The 18018-nt window shown below is 39.8% G+C and overlaps 1 pseudogene across 1 annotated transcript in view; it reads left to right on the forward strand.

Annotated features, from left to right (window-relative positions):
- Window positions 1-18018, forward strand: part of LOC308609644 (putative helicase senataxin) — a 60801-nt pseudogene that overhangs the window by 19762 nt on the left and 23021 nt on the right. The window contains exons 9-13 of the transcript in view: window positions 3970-4069; window positions 10794-10967; window positions 13287-13519; window positions 14581-14748; window positions 15407-15563. The product of the transcript in view is annotated as a putative helicase senataxin (transcript). The remainder of the gene's footprint in view (window positions 1-3969; window positions 4070-10793; window positions 10968-13286; window positions 13520-14580; window positions 14749-15406; window positions 15564-18018) is intronic.

The following is an 18018-nucleotide window of genomic DNA, read 5'->3' on the forward strand; positions in this document are numbered from 1 at the left end:
AGTTTTGGTTTGCTGGCTCTGTCTGCAGTCCCCTTCGGCTACCTGTGTGTGCACGCACGTGTATGCAGAGTGTAATTGGCAGCTGCTTTTTAGGTTGTGTAGACAAGGAGCAGGCAGAAAGGGGGCCCTTCTGGAGTACCAGCTGTGATTCTTAGTGCCCACACCCCTTATAGGGAGAGTGCACCATTTTTAGCTAATTTCCTGTTATAATTTGTTCTGTGAAGGAAACAAAACAGGTTGATATGATGAGCGACATTGGGAGGCTGCTTTTGAGATCGGGCTGAGAGCCAGGAGAGGAGGGTTTTGTGCAGAGGAGGGGGGCGGGTCAAGACTATAATGCTTTGAAGTAGGCCTAACTGAGCATATGTGAGCAAAGAGATTAGGCTGATGTGACTGGAGTGAGGTAACTTAGAGGTAAAGGGAAATGAAGTAAGATTGCAGAAATCAGTCAAGAGCTGGATGGTATACAACCCTGTAAGTGCAGGTTGGGGTTTCATTCTCAGTACAGTGAGAAGATGTTGGAGGATTTTTAGTTGGTTGGTGTTTAGGCTGGGGGAGTAGCAATATGTAATAGTTTACTTTTTTGTTTTAAAGAAAACATTCTTAGTTGCTCATTAGAGAATAACTGTAGAATGGTAAGCATAGATGCAGTAGACCTGTCGGGGGCTATTATAATAGCCCAGGAGAAAGATGATGGTAGCTTGATCTAGGTGGTAGCTATGGAAATAAAGAGAAGTGAATTCATTGGGCGTAAATTTTGGAGATAGTACTCAGTACTTATCTTTTTTAAATATATATAGAAATTTATGTGATTCATTTTTGGCTGGGTTGGGTCTTGGTTGATGCACACAGGCTTTCTCTAGTTGCAGCGAGCTAGAGAAACTCTGCATAGCATCCCCCATTATCAACATCCCCTACCAATGTAGTACATTTGTACAACTGATGAACCTACATTGACACGTCATTACCACCCAGAGTCCATAGTTTTCATTAGGGTTCACTCTTGATTTGTATATTCTAAGGGTTTGGACAAACGTATAATGACATGTAGCAGTCCTTTAATATCAGAGTACTTTCACTGCCCTAAAAATCCTCTCTGCTCTGCCTGTTCACCCCTCCACAGTCTCAACCCTGGCAATCACTCATCCTTTTACTGTCTCCATAGTTTGCTTTCTCCAGCATGTCAAATAGTTGGAATCACACAGTATGTAGCCTTTCCAGATTGGCTTCTTTCACTTAGTAATGTGCATTTCAGGTCCTTCTGTGTCTTTTCATGGCTTCATAGCTCATTTCTTTTTAGCACTAAATAATATTCCATTGTCTGGTTGTACCATAGTTGGTTTATCCGTTCACCCACTGAAGGGCATCTTGGTTGCTTCCAAGTTTAGGCAGTTATGAATAAAGCTGCTATAAATATCCATGTGCAGGTTTTTAACGTAAATATAAGTTTTCAGTTCATTTGGATAAATAGTGAGGGCACTATTGCTGGATCCTACAGTAAGAATATGTTTAGTTTCATAGGAAACCACCGAACAGTCTTCCAAAGTGGTGGTACCATCTTGGGAATTTCCTGGTGGTCCAGTGGTTAGGACTCTGCACTTCCACTTGCAGGGAGCACAGGTTCAATCCCCGGTCAGGGAACTAAATCCCACAAGCCACGTGGCTCAGCAAAATAATAGAAAAAATAAAAGGTGATGGTGCCATTTTACATTCCCACGAGCAATAAATGAGAGTTCCTACTGTTCCACATCCCCGTCAGCATTTGGTCCTGTCAGTGCTCCAGATTTTGGCCATTCTAATACGTGTGTAATAGTATCTTGTTTTAATTTGCATTCCTTTGATGACATAAGATATGCAGCATTTTTTCATATACTAATTTACGGTCTGTATATCTACTTTGGTGAGGTGTCTGTCCAGGCCTTTTGCACATCTTTTTCATCAGGTTGTCTGTTTTCTTACTGTTGAGTTATTTTTTTTTTCTTTTTTAAGTAAATTTAGTTTATTTATTTTTGGCTGCATTTGGTCTTCATTGCTGTGCACAGGCTTCCTCTAGTTGCAGCGAGCAGGGGCTACTCTTTGCGGTGTGCAGGCTTCTCATTGCAGTGGCTTCTCTTGTTATGGAGCACGGGCTCTAGGCATGTGGGCTTCAGTGGTTGTGGCATGCGGGCTCAGTAGTTGTGGCTCACGGGCTTAGTTGCTCCGTGGCATGTGAGATCTTCCTGGACCAGGGATCGAACCTGTGTCCCCTGTGTTGGCAGGCAGATTCTTAACCACTGTGCCACCAGAGAAGCCCTTCTCCTTCACTTTTAAAGGATAATTTTTCAGGATTCCGAATTCTAGATTGGTAGGATTTTTTCTTTCAACAGTCTAAATATTTCACTACTCTCTCCTTGCTTGCATGGTTTCTGAGGAGAAGTTAGATGTAATTCTTATCCTTCCTCCTCTATAGATAAGGTGTTTTTTCCCACAGGCTTCTTTCATGATTTTTTTTTCCTTTATCTTTGATATTTCATATTCCTGAAGGTGGAATATGATATGCCTATGTGTAGTTTCTGGCATTTATTCTGCTTGGTCTTGGAGCTTCCTGGATCTGTGGTTTGGTGTCTGATGTTAATTTTGGAAAACTCTTGAGTCATTATACCTCAAATACTGCTTCTTTTTCGCTCTCTCTTCTTCTCGTATCTCCATTATGTGTATGCTGCATCTTTTGTCATTATCTCACAGTCTTGGATATTCTGGGGTGTGGTTTTTTTTACCCATTTTTTTCTCCTTGCTTTTCAGCTTTGGTAGCTTCTATTGCTGTAGCCTCAAGCTCAGAGATTGTTTCCTCAGCAATGTCCAGTGTACTAATGAGGCCATCAGAGGCATCCTTCATTTCTGTTACAGTGTTTTTGATCTCTGGCATTACCTTTTGATTCTTTCTACTTTACATCTCATTCATTACATTACCCATCTATTATTTCATGGCCTCCTTTTTTCATTAAACTCTTAGTATATTAACTATAGTTAAAAAAATAAATCCTGGTCTGATAATTCCAGTATTCCTGCCATATCTGACAGGATTTAGTGCTTCTTTATTCTGTGCAAACTGTGTTTTTTGCCTTTGAGTATGCCTTGTAATTTTTTGTTGCAAGGCAGACGTAATCTACTAAATAAAAGGAACAGCAGTAAATAGGCCTTTAGTGATATAGAAATGAGGTATGGGGGAAGGAAGACCATTCCATAGTCCTATAAGGTGTCACTCTTTTAGTGAGCTTTTGCCTCTGGACTAAGAACTTTACACCACATGCTTCTTAGTTTCCCCCCACCTCCTTGGGTGAGACAGGATGGTTAGAATGGGCTGGAGCTGGTTTTCTTCCCTCAAGTAGTTTAAGCTCTGATTATATCCCAGCAACTTTGACTCCGGTAAAATAGCACCTCATAGATCAGGCCTTGTTAAGAAGGTCAAGAATGCTCTGGTGTATTACACAATGGTTCCTTTACCCCAGTCCCCACCAACCCCCCACCCCCGCTGGAAGCACACAGGGAATTTTCTCCAGTGTTCACTGTGAGGGCCTGTTCGAGCTCCTAGAGGTAAGACTCACCAAAGTGTGGAGTCCCTTTTATGACTGGGTCCCCCTAGAGTTTTTAAGAGAGGTCATGCTGTGCCTCCAACAGTTTGTCGCATCCAGTTCAGGATTTCCTCCTGGCATGGAGGTTTCTACTTAAGAGTTTTCTGCACTGGCAAGTTGTGATTGTCTGTATCCACCTTTTTGTCTCTTTTTACTTGTTAGGATGGAGTGGCGACTTCTAAGTTCCTTACATGCCAAGCTGGAAACCAGAAGTCCCAAATTAATTTTTAATGTTTGTGTCACACAGGAGTTCTAGGTTCTGGATTTTATGGTAGCTTACTTTGGAAAATTTTGCCGTTTAACATTGGCTTTTCAGATGTTTTTGCTTTCTTAAGTTGCTTTTTTTTGCTTTGCGTAGGTGGCACAGGAATGGATCAGCTCTCCAAACAAAGAGAAATTCCATCAGTTGCATTTACGAAAATTTCCTGCTGATTATACAAAATACTGGGAGTTTGTGGGTAAGTTCTTTCTTATGTAACTTGGGCTCTATCATATAATAATTGGAGATTGCTATTTGAGGGAACATAATAATTGCTTGAATTTTCTGGGATATAGGTTTCCTGAGGTGAATTTGTAAGCTCTTACAAAGAGTATGTTTAAAGTCTTTACTTAATGAGGATAATTACTGGGACAGTTATAAAATTCATGGTTTTAACCATTGTGCTAGCAGAATACCACAGGCCAAAGTGTCCCTAGATGCTGGGCAAGGGAGAGAGGAGGTGAGTGAGGGAGGTTGATTGGCGGGGGCGGAGGGGGTGTTGACATGATCATGCATATAGATTCTGAGTAAATCTCTCTGCCGTCTCTGCTCTCACTTCATGAGTTGTCTGGAGCATGTGTCACAGTTATGTCTTAGTTATAAATAAACCAAGCATTTAGAACCCTTTAAAATAAAACGTATAAATTCTCCGTCTGTCTCCTTCCCCCTTGCAGTCCATCCCACTCCATAGATTCACTTAAGAAAAAAAGCGTGTACATATATTTGGGGGGGAAGGTATTATATGTTCACTGTAGATTATTCAGATAATATTAGCCAATAGTAAAATAAACATCACTCACAGTTCCCATCATTCAGAGATCATCTTATGAACATAGTAGTGTATATATTACTGCTAGACTTCCTATTCATCTGAGTGAAGGGTGGGTGGGTAGGGTTATTTTACCTAAGTGACTTTTTTCATGTATTTATTCAGCAAATATTTACTGACTTTATACTACCTGATAGTGTATGATTCTAGATGCTAGGTATGTAGCTGTGATGAAAACATAAAATTCCACCTTCGTGAAGCTTACATTTGACTTATTTTCATTTAGTCTATTATAAATGTCTTTTCAGAGATAAATAATAATAGCATGTTCAGTGTTTGTAGTTATTCCATTGTAAGTGTATTCCATAGTTCTGTTTAACCAGAAATTTCTAGTTAGACATGTACATTACTTATGGTTTTTTACTGTTACACTGAATAAATCCCTTTGCTAGATCAAACAGTGTGTGCATTTTAAGACTTTCGGTTCATATTGCCTCTGTCTACCAAAAAGAATACCATTTTCACTTCTGACATAAGAATGTAAGAATGTATCTCTTCTCATTTGCTAGTTTAAACTTATCCCCCAGTTTTATATGGAACATGTATCTCATTTGAAGTTTTAGTTTTTGTCCTCATATCTTTATTGGTCTTTTATATTCTTGGTGGGGGGGGCGGATAATTGTCTGTTCATGCCTTTTGTCCTTTTTTTTTCTCTTAGGGAGGTTATTTTCTTACTTGTATGCATTGTTAATTTTTTTCAATTTCATTATTTGCTGTTCAGTTTCACATGCAGTTTTTGAGGCAGACAATTTTTATCTTCACATGTTCAAAAATACCGTATTTATTTCTTTACTGTTCAGTTGGTTTTAGAAATCAGATAAATACTTCCATATTTTCTTGTAGTAGTTTTATATTTCTTTCTAATATTTAAATCACTGATTTATCATCCATTTATCTTGATGGTATGATAGAATCACATAGCATTTACTCTTGTGTCTGACTTCTTTCACGTAACAAGTCTTCGTAATTCATCAATTTTGTGTGCATCTTTGGTATTTTTTTCATTGCTGTGGTGGTATTTCAATATGTGACTGTGTCACAATTTTACTGTTGATGGACATTTTTATTATTATTATTTTAAAGAAGTTTTTTTTTGTCAGTGCCATGCAGCTTGTGGGATCTTAGTTCCCCGACCATGGATTGAACCCGGGCCACAGAAGTGAAAGTGCCGAGTCCTAACCACTGGATCGCCAGAGAACTCCCGTTAATGGACATTTTTTCAGCAGTTTAGGCCTGTGTGTCAGGGCTCCCCAAGTCCATGCCCAAGTTCAGTGATTCGCTAGTAGGACTCACAGGAATTATATTCATGCTCATGCCTGTGACTTACTATGGCAAAAGGATACAAAGCAAAATCAGCAAAGGGAAAAAAGAAACCAGGAGCAAGTTTCCAAGAGTCATTTCCCAGCGAAGTCACACAGGACACACTTAATTTTCCCAGTAGTGGGCTGCGACAACCCATGTGACACATTATCTACCAGGGAAGCTTAGAGACCCAGTGCCTAAAACACCCTCTGCCTAGCCCACATTCATGACTTTCACAAGTAAAGTGGGTGTTTGACATAAGCTGTAGAGAAAAAATTTGGCAAACAGGTAAGGTACAGTGAGCCATTGTCATCAGCAAATGATGAGAGCTGTCTGGAAAATCAAGTTCCCAGATTCCAAGGGGGGCCAACCTTGTAAGCAGGCCTTTGTAATGAGAGCAGCCTCAGGCCTTCTTCTACACAAAGCATTTTATGAATAATGCTACTATGATCATTCATGTGTCTCTTCGTGTTATGCGAGGGCATTTTTGTGGAGTCTGTCTCCTGAAGTGGGTCTCAGAGCCTCAGGGTATTATGCATGAGCTTAACATGAGTAGATAATGCCAAGCTAGTCATGCAGAATGACACACCCCACCAGCGTATGGAAGTCACGTTGCTCCATGTCTCTGCCAACACATTTGTGTTGATTGTGCTGTTCATTTTAGCCATTGTAGTGTGTGTGTATTGATGGCCATTTGTGGTTTTATTTTGTAATATCCTGGCTATCAGTGAGATTGAGCACCTTCTCATATATTTAGTAGATGCTCAAGTAACCTCTCTAGGGAAGCACCTATTAAAGACTCTTGTTCATTTTCTGTTAGTTGTCTTTTCCTTACTGATTTGTAGCAAGTTCTTTATGCAATCTGGATATAAACCATCCTCCCACTTTGGCTTGCATTATGTCTCTCTTAGTGATATCTTTAAAATTCTTATTTTATTCTTGTTTAGACTTTATTTTTTAACATAACAAATGCATCTGTGTATTTTTTATGGTTAATGGTCTGTGCCAAAGGTTTAAGAAACCTTTCCCTGCTGCAGGTCATAAATATATTATCTTAACATCTAGAACAGGTGTCAGCAAACCACAGCTTGCAGATCTACCCTGTATCCTGTTTTTATACTGCCCAAGAGTAAGGTTCTTACATTTTTTTAAGCTTTTGAAAAAAAGATGATGATGAATATGCAACAGACACCATGTGTAGCCTGCAAAGAAAAATCTGGCTCTTTACAGAAAGTTTGCCAATCCCTTTTCTAGAGGCTTCGCTGTTTTGCCGACCTGGAATGGATTTTGTACACGAGTAAGATGTAGGGGCCATGTCATTTTTTTTTTCGCTAATGGAGATGTAATTACCCCAGTAGTGTTTATTGAAAAGATTATCCTTTCTCCATGGTCTGCAGTGTCATATTTGTTACAAATCTAATGTCCATTTAATGCACTCGCCTTTTTCTGGACTCCTTTCTTCTTTGTTGGATCATTTGCCTACCTTTCTGCCCATATCACGTTGCTTAATTTTACTTAATTAAGCTTTATTATAAACATTAATGAGCAAGTCTGCTTACCTTGTTTGGCCTTAAGAGTACGTTGGCTATTCTTGTCCCTTTGCATTACCATGTAAGTTTTAGAGAAAAAAAAGATGTGGACATTTGTTAAGAATTGACATCTTTCTAATACTGATTTGAATACGATACATACTGTCAGTTATTTAGGTTTACTTTCAGTAATGTTTTACAGTTTTCTAGGGAGAGGTTTTGCAGATCATCATTGGTTAGATTTTTTTCTTTTGGTGTCATAATTATTTAAGTGACTATCTCTTATAGAGATGGACCTAAAAATTCATAGTATTTTTGCTAATAATTCATTATTTTGTTGCTAAAATATGAACCATGATTTCTTAATATTAGATAGCTAGACAGTGTTCAAGTTTTCCGTTTCCTCATAAAGAACAATTTATTTCAGCCTGCTTGAATTAAGATCCAAGTTAGGTCCACTCACTGACATTGTTAATATGTCTTCTTCAATTACAATTGTCTCCTTCATGGATCCCCCCCTTTGTAATTTATTTGTTGAAGAAATTGTGTTGTTGACCCTGTAGAATTACAGGGTCTGCGTCTTGCTGATAGCATTCCCCTGGTGGTGTTTAGTATGTTTTTCAGTCCTTTGTACTTTTTGTAAATTGATAGTTGGATCTAGAGGCTTGATCAGTTTCATTTGACCTAATATTTTTGGCAAAACTAGTTCATAGCTGAGGTTGGTGTGTTCCTTTATCAGGAGGTGCTTGATCTCTAATTTCTCTTTTTGTAATACTTATAACCATTGATCCTTAATGCCTAGATTAATTATTTTACTAAAGGATACAAAATGGTGATATTTTTATTTGATCATTTCTTCATTTATTTGCTATTGTAGTTCTGTAAAGAAAAAGTGCTCCATTTTATTTGATTACTCAGTAGTATACTTTATAAAGAAGGGTAGAATAAGTATTGATACTTGACTCCTGACCAGTTTTCAAAATAATGGCTTAATTCTCTGCAAGTGCTGGGTTGACCAGTGAACTTTAAAAAAATGTTTTTTCGTTATGAACACATGGACTTAAATACACTTGTTTCAAGTCTTTGTAATTGGTTTCTTCAAGTTGGCTCCTGAGCCCTTTAGACAGGCTAGTCTTTGAGAGCTTTCTTGCTACCTGATATAACCGATACCATCTATATGTTTTATCCTGTATGTGAGCTTTCAATTTTCTAAGTAGCCGTAGTATCTTTGGGTAGAAAAAGTTATTTCAAGATCAGTATTGGCATGTTATATGCTGTTTACAAGTAATACATGTAAACATAAGGATACAGAAAGGTTAGAAGAGGAAGATTGGAGAAAGCTACTCATGCAAACCCAACTAAAAGAAACTTGTTTTGCTCTGTTAATACCAGACTAAATAGACTTTACGGCAGAAGAGCATTATTTGAGATTAAAAGCGAGTATTTCACAATGATAGCAAGTTCAGTGAACAGAAGATAGGACCATTTTGAATACCTAATAAAATATATAAAGAAAAAACTGATAGAACTAGAGTGTACTCTTTACATATATGTGAGACCTTTGAACCATTCATTTTTTCTTTTCTTTTAGTTTGGAAATTATACGTCAACTTGTACCTCTTTTGCCATTTAGTAGTTTAGGTGAAAACTTAGAGCGTACATGATTCAAAGTTTACAGATTTCATCGATATTTTAAGTGTCTCCATAGATAAGGCAAAATCTTAAAAAACTTTAACCCTGTTTATCTGTTCCACTTTGTATATTATTATTGTTACGTATTTTAACTCTATATTTTAAACTGTGTTATACATACAGTTGGTCCTCTGTATTTGCGGGATTTGCGTCATCGGATTCAAGCGTGGATTGAAAATATTCAGGGAAAAAACATTCCAGAAAAACATGTTTGCTATGCACCAGCACCTATTTACATACCACTTATGTTGGATTTACAACTATGTCCATAGCGTTTGCATTGGATTAGGTATTATAAGTAATCTAGAGATGATTTAAAGTGTACTGGAGGATGTGCGTGGGTTATATGCAAATACTATGCCGTTTTACATAAGGGACATGAGCATCTGAGGATTTTGGTGCCTGCGGGAGTCCTAGAACCAATTCAAGGACTGTACTCTGTGTAGTGCCTTGTGCAGCCCTTTTTTTGTTTGTTTGTTGATTCTAGTAGTTCATGTATTCTCTCCTGGTGCTTTGCTTATTTCTAATATGTTGGTCATTGTCTTTGGAAAGCTATTTAAAAAATAATCAGGGGCCTAGGATGATAGGATGTCCTCTTCCAGAGAGGATTTTTCTTTGCTTCTGCCAGGATTCTGGGAGTACTAGCAATGTGGGATCATCTTAATCCGGCTTAAAGGATTGAGCTTTCCTGAAGTACTCGGGTGAATTGAAGCTGCCTTCATTGTTGGGTGTAGTCCTTCATGGTCCCTACCTGAAGCTTGAGGGCTACCAGGATGCCTACTTTATCTATGCAGGCCCTGGACTCCAGTTTTTGTCTCTTTTTTTGTACAAGGCTATCCCAGGTACTGCTCAAATTCCTGGCTGCCACTCCCTGAAGTGTTCAGATGTTTCTAGGGAAAATACTGGGCTGACACTTATGGATCTCCACCTTGTTCTGGATCTCAACAGAGTGATTCTTCATTGTTGTATTTGCTCTCTGATGCCTTCAAATAGACATTTCTTACATGATGCATTTTTAAAGTTCTTTTTTGACTTAGTAGTTCAGTCTACTTAATCCTAGTACTTCGTGCTTTGGTTCAGTATGTTGCTGCTGGATTTGGCAGTTGGTACTGAACTTTTTTTAATTTTAGAGCTTGCTCTGTTTTCCCAGCCCCATTTATTTTACTACTGTCCTTTCCCCCTTGTTTGAAATGCCACTAGTAGGCTCAAAATTCTTACGTGTACATGGATCTGTTTCCAGATTTTCTCTCGGGATTTTGAAAGCAGGGCACAAAAGTGAAAATTCCTTGATTAAAAACTAAGGTAAACTTCAAGGAAAAGAAATGTATTAGCTACTTTTGAATATTATGACTTCATCTATTTTGGCTTTGTAGCAGGTTTTAAGAAGACTTTTATAATGCTGTGTGATCAATATTTGTCAATGCTGACTAGCTTAGACTATCATTTTGAAGTATGTACCAAGTCCGCTAGTGCTGTATACTTGCTTGAACTTAGTACAAGCGTTTAATATCCTTTAATCTCATGTAAAATAATTCTGTTAGAATAAATGCTGGCTTCTTCTTGTGTTATAGTTTATCTTGAGGAATGTGAACTAGCTAAACAGCTTCATCCAAAGGAAAATGATTTGGTGTTTTTGGTTCCTGAAAGACTAAATGGAGAGAAGAAGGATATAGAGAGACATCGCCTGCAAGTTCCCCGTGAACATTACTGTGGCTATGTTCATACGTTCCGCCGCACTTCAGTCAGTAAGTACCTAATGAGACATGGAAGAGAAATCTGTCAGCAGCTCATCTTTTCATCTCCCTCTAAATTAGGCTTTACCAGCCATGTATTTGCTATACATTTACCAGCCCTCTATTTGCTGTCCATTTACCAGATGTATGTTTGCTCAATGTTTACCAGACTGTATTTGCTAGGTTGATTAGTTACCATTCAGAGTCCTCTTTTAGTTTTTCTAGACTCAGCTGGAAAAGGCCCAGCACGTATTGCTTTAGACTTAGGATTTTAAAGCTTTCTTTTGTAATGTCTTCTCCTTCTAGTAAATTCCTTCATCTCTCAGTGTGTTTGTTATAAAACAGACAGTTTGCAAACCATCTGTTTGTTAAATCACATTCCAGCCTTGGTTTGGGGGCTAATTATTGATGAGCAGACCAAACACAGAACTAATTGTAAGGCAATTGGAGGGGTTTACTGTTTCATCACTCCCATCCATTGTGGTGTAGGGACTTCTCTCCCTAAGGTAGCATAACAAAAATAATGTTAGCTTGAATTTAAGGACAACTGACTGTGTGCCAGCCAGTGTGCCCTGTCCTTCCTGTACACATTTATCATCTTTTCCCAGAGCCCTGCAAAGCAGAATGGTTTGTTCCCTGCTCATTGGGAAATCAGAGTTCAGGGATGTTAATTAACATATTCAAAGGCATCCTTACTATTAAACACTCGGTCCAGAATTGAAACCTAATTTTGTTTGACTACGAAGTCCACATGCTTGATATATGCCAAGCTGCCTTTTTGACATTGCTGCTCTCTTAGTCTCTGTTACGGGAAGAGAATATGTGATCATTATTCCTTCCCCTTTTTGTATCATACCTTAAAAATAGCAACAAAGCTCTTAGAGTTTAACATCGTGCCGCATCATAACTGGTGTGCCATGTCCACTATTGTGTGGTCAGAGCTCAGTTCTTTGTGCAAGATGCGTTGAGCACCAGGGATATCTAGCTTCATCTGTGCTTTCAACTCTTACAAGTGGTTACATTTGCCAAAGTTCTGTTTCTAAGATTTAGCAATGGTGTCTGTCTCCTTCCCGGAACTCCTCATGCATCCAACTACCTGACGTCTCCATTTGGAGATTATTAGACATTTCAAACCTACTCCAAAAGGAAGCACTTGATTTACTGCCTGACATCTGCTGTTGCTCCGTTTTTTCCCAACTCAGCATGTGGGACCTCCATCCCATTCTTCCAGTTGCTCAGCCCAAAACCTCAGAGTCATCCTTGAGTCCTGCTTTCCCTCGCACGCTCCATCTAATGCATCAGGAAGTCCTGTCGGATCTTCCTTGGCCATATATCCTACATCCAAGTGCCACCTCTCCTGCTGCCTCCTGGCCCACGTGACCATTCACTTTTACCTGGATTTTAGCCTCTTAAGTTGTCTTCTTGTGCTTTTTCCATTGCAGTTTATTCTTCATTCGCGATAAGTGATTCTTTTAATGTGTGACTTAGCGTGTGTCACTTACCTGCGCGGAGCTGTCCTGTGCTCTTGACCTGACTCAGAGTCATGTTCAGAGTGGTTAACTGCAGAGCCCTCTGAAGTGTAGCTGCATTTACCGTCTTGGTCTTCTAGCTCGCTTCTCCCTGCTTTTCCTTCTAGCCATTCTGGCCTTCTCCCTGTTGTGAAAATAATCCAGGCCCCTCGCTGCCCCATTGTCTTTGCAGTTGCTGATTCTCTGCCTGTAACCCACTTTCCCCGGTTACGGGCATGGCTCACTCACTTAATGCCATGGCTCTGCTCAAATATCATATCAGGAAAACCTCCCCTGACTCTCCTGTCTACAACAACACTCCCTCACAACCCTCATCACTTCCTCATCCCCCTTCTCGGCTTTCTTCCTAGCACTTACCATCACCTGAAATGTTTATTTGCTTATCTGCCCCCTTCTTCTAAAAAATAAGCCTCCAGAGGACAGGAATGTTGCCTGGTTTTTAGGAGGCAGTCAGTAGATACTTACTGAGAAAATTATTTAAATATGTATAAAAAACATGTTACAGGGCTTCCCTGGTGGCGCAGCGGTTGAGAGTCCGCCTGCCGATGCAGGGGACATGGGTTCGTGCCCCGGTCTGAGAAGACCCCACGTGCCACAGAGCGGCTAGGCCCGTGAGCCATGGCCGCTGAGCCTGCGTGTCCGGAGCCTGTGCTCTGCAACGGGAGAGACCACAACATTGAGAGAGGGCTGCATACCACAAAAAAAAAAAAAGTTACAAAACAGCTTGTTCTGAATAACCTTTTTAACTGGACACTGTTATTCACTGGTAACTGAAATTGCTTTTTCTCCTTCTTGATAATAGTGCGTAATGGGAAATCTGAGTGTTCCCTTTCCATCCAGACTCAACATAATTTACCAGTCAATTTAAACGAATTCGTGAAATGTCTTGTAATCAGCTCTCTGGTGACTACACAGAGGAAGTTGAAAGCCATGTCTTTGCTGAGTGGTCGGAACCAACTGGCCAGAGCCGTTCTGAATCCAAACCCCATGGACTTCTGTACAAAAGATTTACTAACTACAGCATCTGAGAGAATTGTGAGTGACAGTCATTTGATAACAGGGAAAGTCAGAACATTTCATGTCAAGATGTTAAAGCATGTTATTTTTATCTGTCACACATTCCCTGTTGTCTACAACAAAGACATAGTCACCATGTGTGCCCAGTAGACGTTTTTAGTGCTTAGTTTTCTTTAATATTGCAAAGTAGTTCTTCGTGTTAAGTTAGTCAGCTTACCTCAGGAAAAAAGGTAGAGTCCAAAAAGGAATTGAAAACATGCTTGCAGAGCAGCATTAAAATGTGAGGTGAACATCCTACTTAACTGTTTGTTAGGTAATTAAATACAGGAGTAAGAGGAGGTTTAATGGAATGACTTTTGCATTTGAATGATCAGTGGAGCATTGACTGGTACTGTTGTCAGTGTGACGACGAAGTTGTGATTTTTGTGTGAACACATATTTCTCATTGTTGTAAGAGTTGGGTGTAAGTTCCAGGAAATTAACACAGAGACAGGCGGAAGGAAAGGAATGTTATTTGAACCCCTGTCTTGTGTTAGGACTTTCATATGCATTTTCTCAGTCAGTTCTCACCCTCTAAGGAATCCCAGATTTAATGATTGTCAAAGCCTGAAGCCCAGAGAGGTTAGGAGTTTAGAGACCTAGCTTTTGAGTGAAACTGAGGTGTAGACTCAGATCTGACCCCAAATCCCTGTTGTTTTGACTGTATCACTTGTGTTAGGAAAGGAAGTCTTGGAATGTTTTTACTGTCTAAAGAGAGGACTGACTAAAATGGGAAGAACCACGGAATAAAAAGAAGAAAAGTACAAAACAGTTTTTTGTGAACATCTTTATAAGAATCACAAATAAAAATATAGTTGTTGTGGTTGTAGGTGGACTGAGGCCTGTAGACTCATCAGTAGCTCTTTCCAGTAGTGAAAGTGGTTCTTAGATTAAGGGTCATTTTGGGGTTTTGCCTGATCATCACCAAAGCTTCTGTCTGACAAAGGTCAGCAGCAGTTCAAACAGATGTCTTCCACTCTCTCGCTCTCCTGTGCCATCCCAGGAAGAACCGCTCGTTCTCACTAGTGTCTTTTGTATAGATTGCCTACCTAAAAGATTTCAATGAAGACCAAAAGAAAGCGATAGAAACTGCATATGCCATGGTGAAACACTCCCCAGCAGTTGCCAAGATCTGTCTGATTCATGGACCACCCGGGACAGGAAAATCAAAAACCATTGTGGGCCTCCTGTACCGCCTACTGACAGAGGTAGAGTGTGCACGAGGGCATCTGTGCCCTTAATTGAGTATGTTGTTTTACTTTAACGTGTAAATAACTACTGAAGTGTGTTTTTCCCTTCACTTCTGTGTATCTTTTTGATACTGTGTGGAACTATATCAGATAAAGTGGTAGCAGAGGTAGAGAAGGTTATAAGAAATAAAAGGAACAGAAAATGTTATCTTGTGTGAAACTAATTCTAAGGGCTAGAATAGTGGTCTTCGGGCTTTATTATAGGTCACGGCTAATCCCAGGAGACAATCTTGAATGTATTCCTGGGTTACATTTTGGATTGAACATTGAATAAAATAAGTGGATAGTAAGGTAAGGCTCAGAGAAGTTAGATTTTATGCCAGAGTAATTTATTTTTTCGGGCACACCATGCGGCATGTGGGATCTTAGTTCCCCGACCAGGGATCAAACCTGGGCCCTTGGCAGTAAGAGCACTGCGTCCTAACCACTCGTTGGCCAGGGAATTCCCAGCCAGAGTAATTTTTTAACATCAGTGTAAGATGTAGGTGCTTTTATTTACTTTTAACTAGTTATTAGGGGAACTTTCAAATATATGTGACAGTAGAGAAGAACTATAACACTGCACAATAGAGCTTATCAGTATTGTTTGTTTTTTAGTTTGTTTGTTTATTTGTCGAACCAGAGGAGGGGGCATTCAGATGAGAACTCCAATGCCAAAATCAAACAAAACCGTGTCCTTGTGTGTGCACCTTCCAATACAGCTGTTGATGAACTTACGAAAAAAATTATGCTTGAATTCAACGAGAAGTGTAAAGACAAGAAGAATCCTTTAGGTATGATACTTATGTGGGCTTTTCATTTGTTTTTGTTTTCAGTGTTTAGTGTGGTAACTTTGAATGACAAAGAGCAAGCCAGTTCTGGTCATTTTTTCTACTTGAGGCTGTGGCCCATGTGTACTTACTGCTTTGTTTACTGAATATTTTGGAGCATTTATTCTGTGCCAGGCCCTGTGCCATTTGAAACACCTTAGAGCAGCCCTTGATTCAGTTGTGTAGGGGTTAGGGAAGACTTTTAGAGGAAATGATATCTAAGATGAAACTTGGAAGAGCAATGAGGAAGTGAAGTGGGGAGAGGACTCTGGTGGAACTTACTGTACATAAAAAGGACCAGAAGCCAGAGAACCGTGGATGGTTCAGTCTAGCTAGAATATAACGAGCTCCACCAAGGCAAGGGCTTTTAAAAATGTGTTCATTGTAGTAACCCCCGTGCCTGGAACAGTGCCTGGCACTCAGTTGGGACTTAGTAGATGTTTAGTGACACAAAAGCTAGAGCAGTCATCACTTATGGTTACCGAGTGCTCACTATGTGTCAGTACTCAGAGTAATCCTCTGAGCCATGCAATAAATAACCTATCTACATTTTATAGGCGGAGAAGCTGAGGAGTTGAGATGTAAAGTATACCACAGGGACAAGTCTTTTCAGTACAGTTGACAGATTGAAGAGCATTGCCACCGAGGATTCGGAATGCTTGAGCGAATGTGTAAAGTCATTTCTGTGCACTTAACCTTAACACCTCCTTTCACACCAGCCATCCTGAGTGGCGTGGTTATGGCTCTGGGTCGGGCTGCTCTTCTAAGCACATGTATCTCGTCTTCCCTAAGCAAATTTTATTTTCCTTGAGGTTACCTGGCAGTGACCTAAATCAGTTAAGATTCAATTGGGCTGCAAATAATAGACACTCCAAATACAGTGGCTTAACTATGATAGAAGTTTATTTCCTTCTTACTCGGAAGCCCAGAGATGGGCAGCTGAGGGATGATACTGTCGTGATGACTCTGCTTCCGAGTCTTCAGAGACCTAGGGTCTTTCTACCTTGTTGCTGCACTACGTGGGACCCCCCACTCCTTAGTGCACCTCATGGTCAGAAACGGCTGCTCCAGCACCAGTAGTCCCATCTAGCAAGTGCAAGGAAAAAGGGACAGATATACTAGCTGTGCTTTAAGGAAAGTTCTGAGACGCTGCCAGTAGCACCTCTGCTTATTTCATTTTGGCCAGAACTTAGTCCCGTGGCCACACCAGCTGCAGGAGCAGCCAGGATGTGTCGTCTGTCTTCGCAGGGATCACACACATTTCCCCTTTTATTGCACATGTATTAGCTACATGTAGAGGTCATTTGCTTTTAAAACTGAAAATGCATTGTCAACGGCAACTTTTCTACTCACCATTATGTTTGTGAGAACTATGACTTTATGTATCGCTGTATATGGATACGGTCATTCATGTTAACTGCTATAGGGTGTTTCATCTATGAGTGCACAGGTCATTCATTATCCATTGATAGAAATGTAAGTTCTTTCCCTTTTTTTTGTTATTTCAAACTTTATTCCTGTACTTGTGCCTGTTTCTCCAGTGCAGGATGAAAACGTTTACTGCAGTGACTGAGTTGTATTGTGTTGTACTGTACAGCAGCTGAAGGGAGTACACTGGAGTACTGTGTTCTTACTCACGTCTCCTGAGTATTCATACAGGCTGCTAGGGCAGTGCTTTCACACTGTGGCTTGTGACCAGTTAGTGGATTGTGAAATCAGTTTAGGGAGATCAGAACCAGCATACTTACACAAGATAAGATAGAACAGAAGAGAACAGAAAAGATTAGAGTGTAGGTAGTGAGGGGTCGAGTATTGTTTTGTGAAACCTGTTTTATTGGTGAGGTATGAGTGTACTGGCTTTCAATGTGAAGTGTACCTCATACTATAGATCACGGTCAAAAGAGTTTATAAAAACACTGGTCTAGTGTATATATACCTAGAAATGAGAATGCTGGGTTGAAGGATTTGTGCTGATTCTAGATAGTGCCCGGTTCTGCTCCAAAGTGGTTGTATCAAATTATACAACCGAGAACAGTTCCCGCGTGGTTTTCACTTTCCTTTCCCTGAGGGAGGGTAATAAGCCCTTTTTCAGGTGTGGGCTGACAACACGAGAAGGCTGGGACGAAGGTGGCACAAGTGTAGTGTCTAGGTTGGATTTTTAATATTTTTGTTAGAGAGAAAATGACATCTCTTGTCAGTAAAGACAGCTTTTTTCTTCTTATTCAGTACGTTCATTTTTGCTTCTTTTCACTATGTCTAGTGGTCCTTGGTGTCCTTTACAGAAATACCTTGGACATCTCACCATTAAGTGTGATGTTTGTTCCTGGGGTTTGGTATATACGCTTTTATCAGGTTAAAAAAGTCCCCATCTAATTAGAGTTTTTTAATGAATGGGTGTTGAATTTTACTGCATGCAGTT

Source organism: Mesoplodon bidens (assembly GCF_964165515.1).
Source record: "Mesoplodon bidens genome assembly, chromosome: Y".
NCBI lineage: Eukaryota > Metazoa > Chordata > Mammalia > Artiodactyla > Ziphiidae > Mesoplodon > Mesoplodon bidens.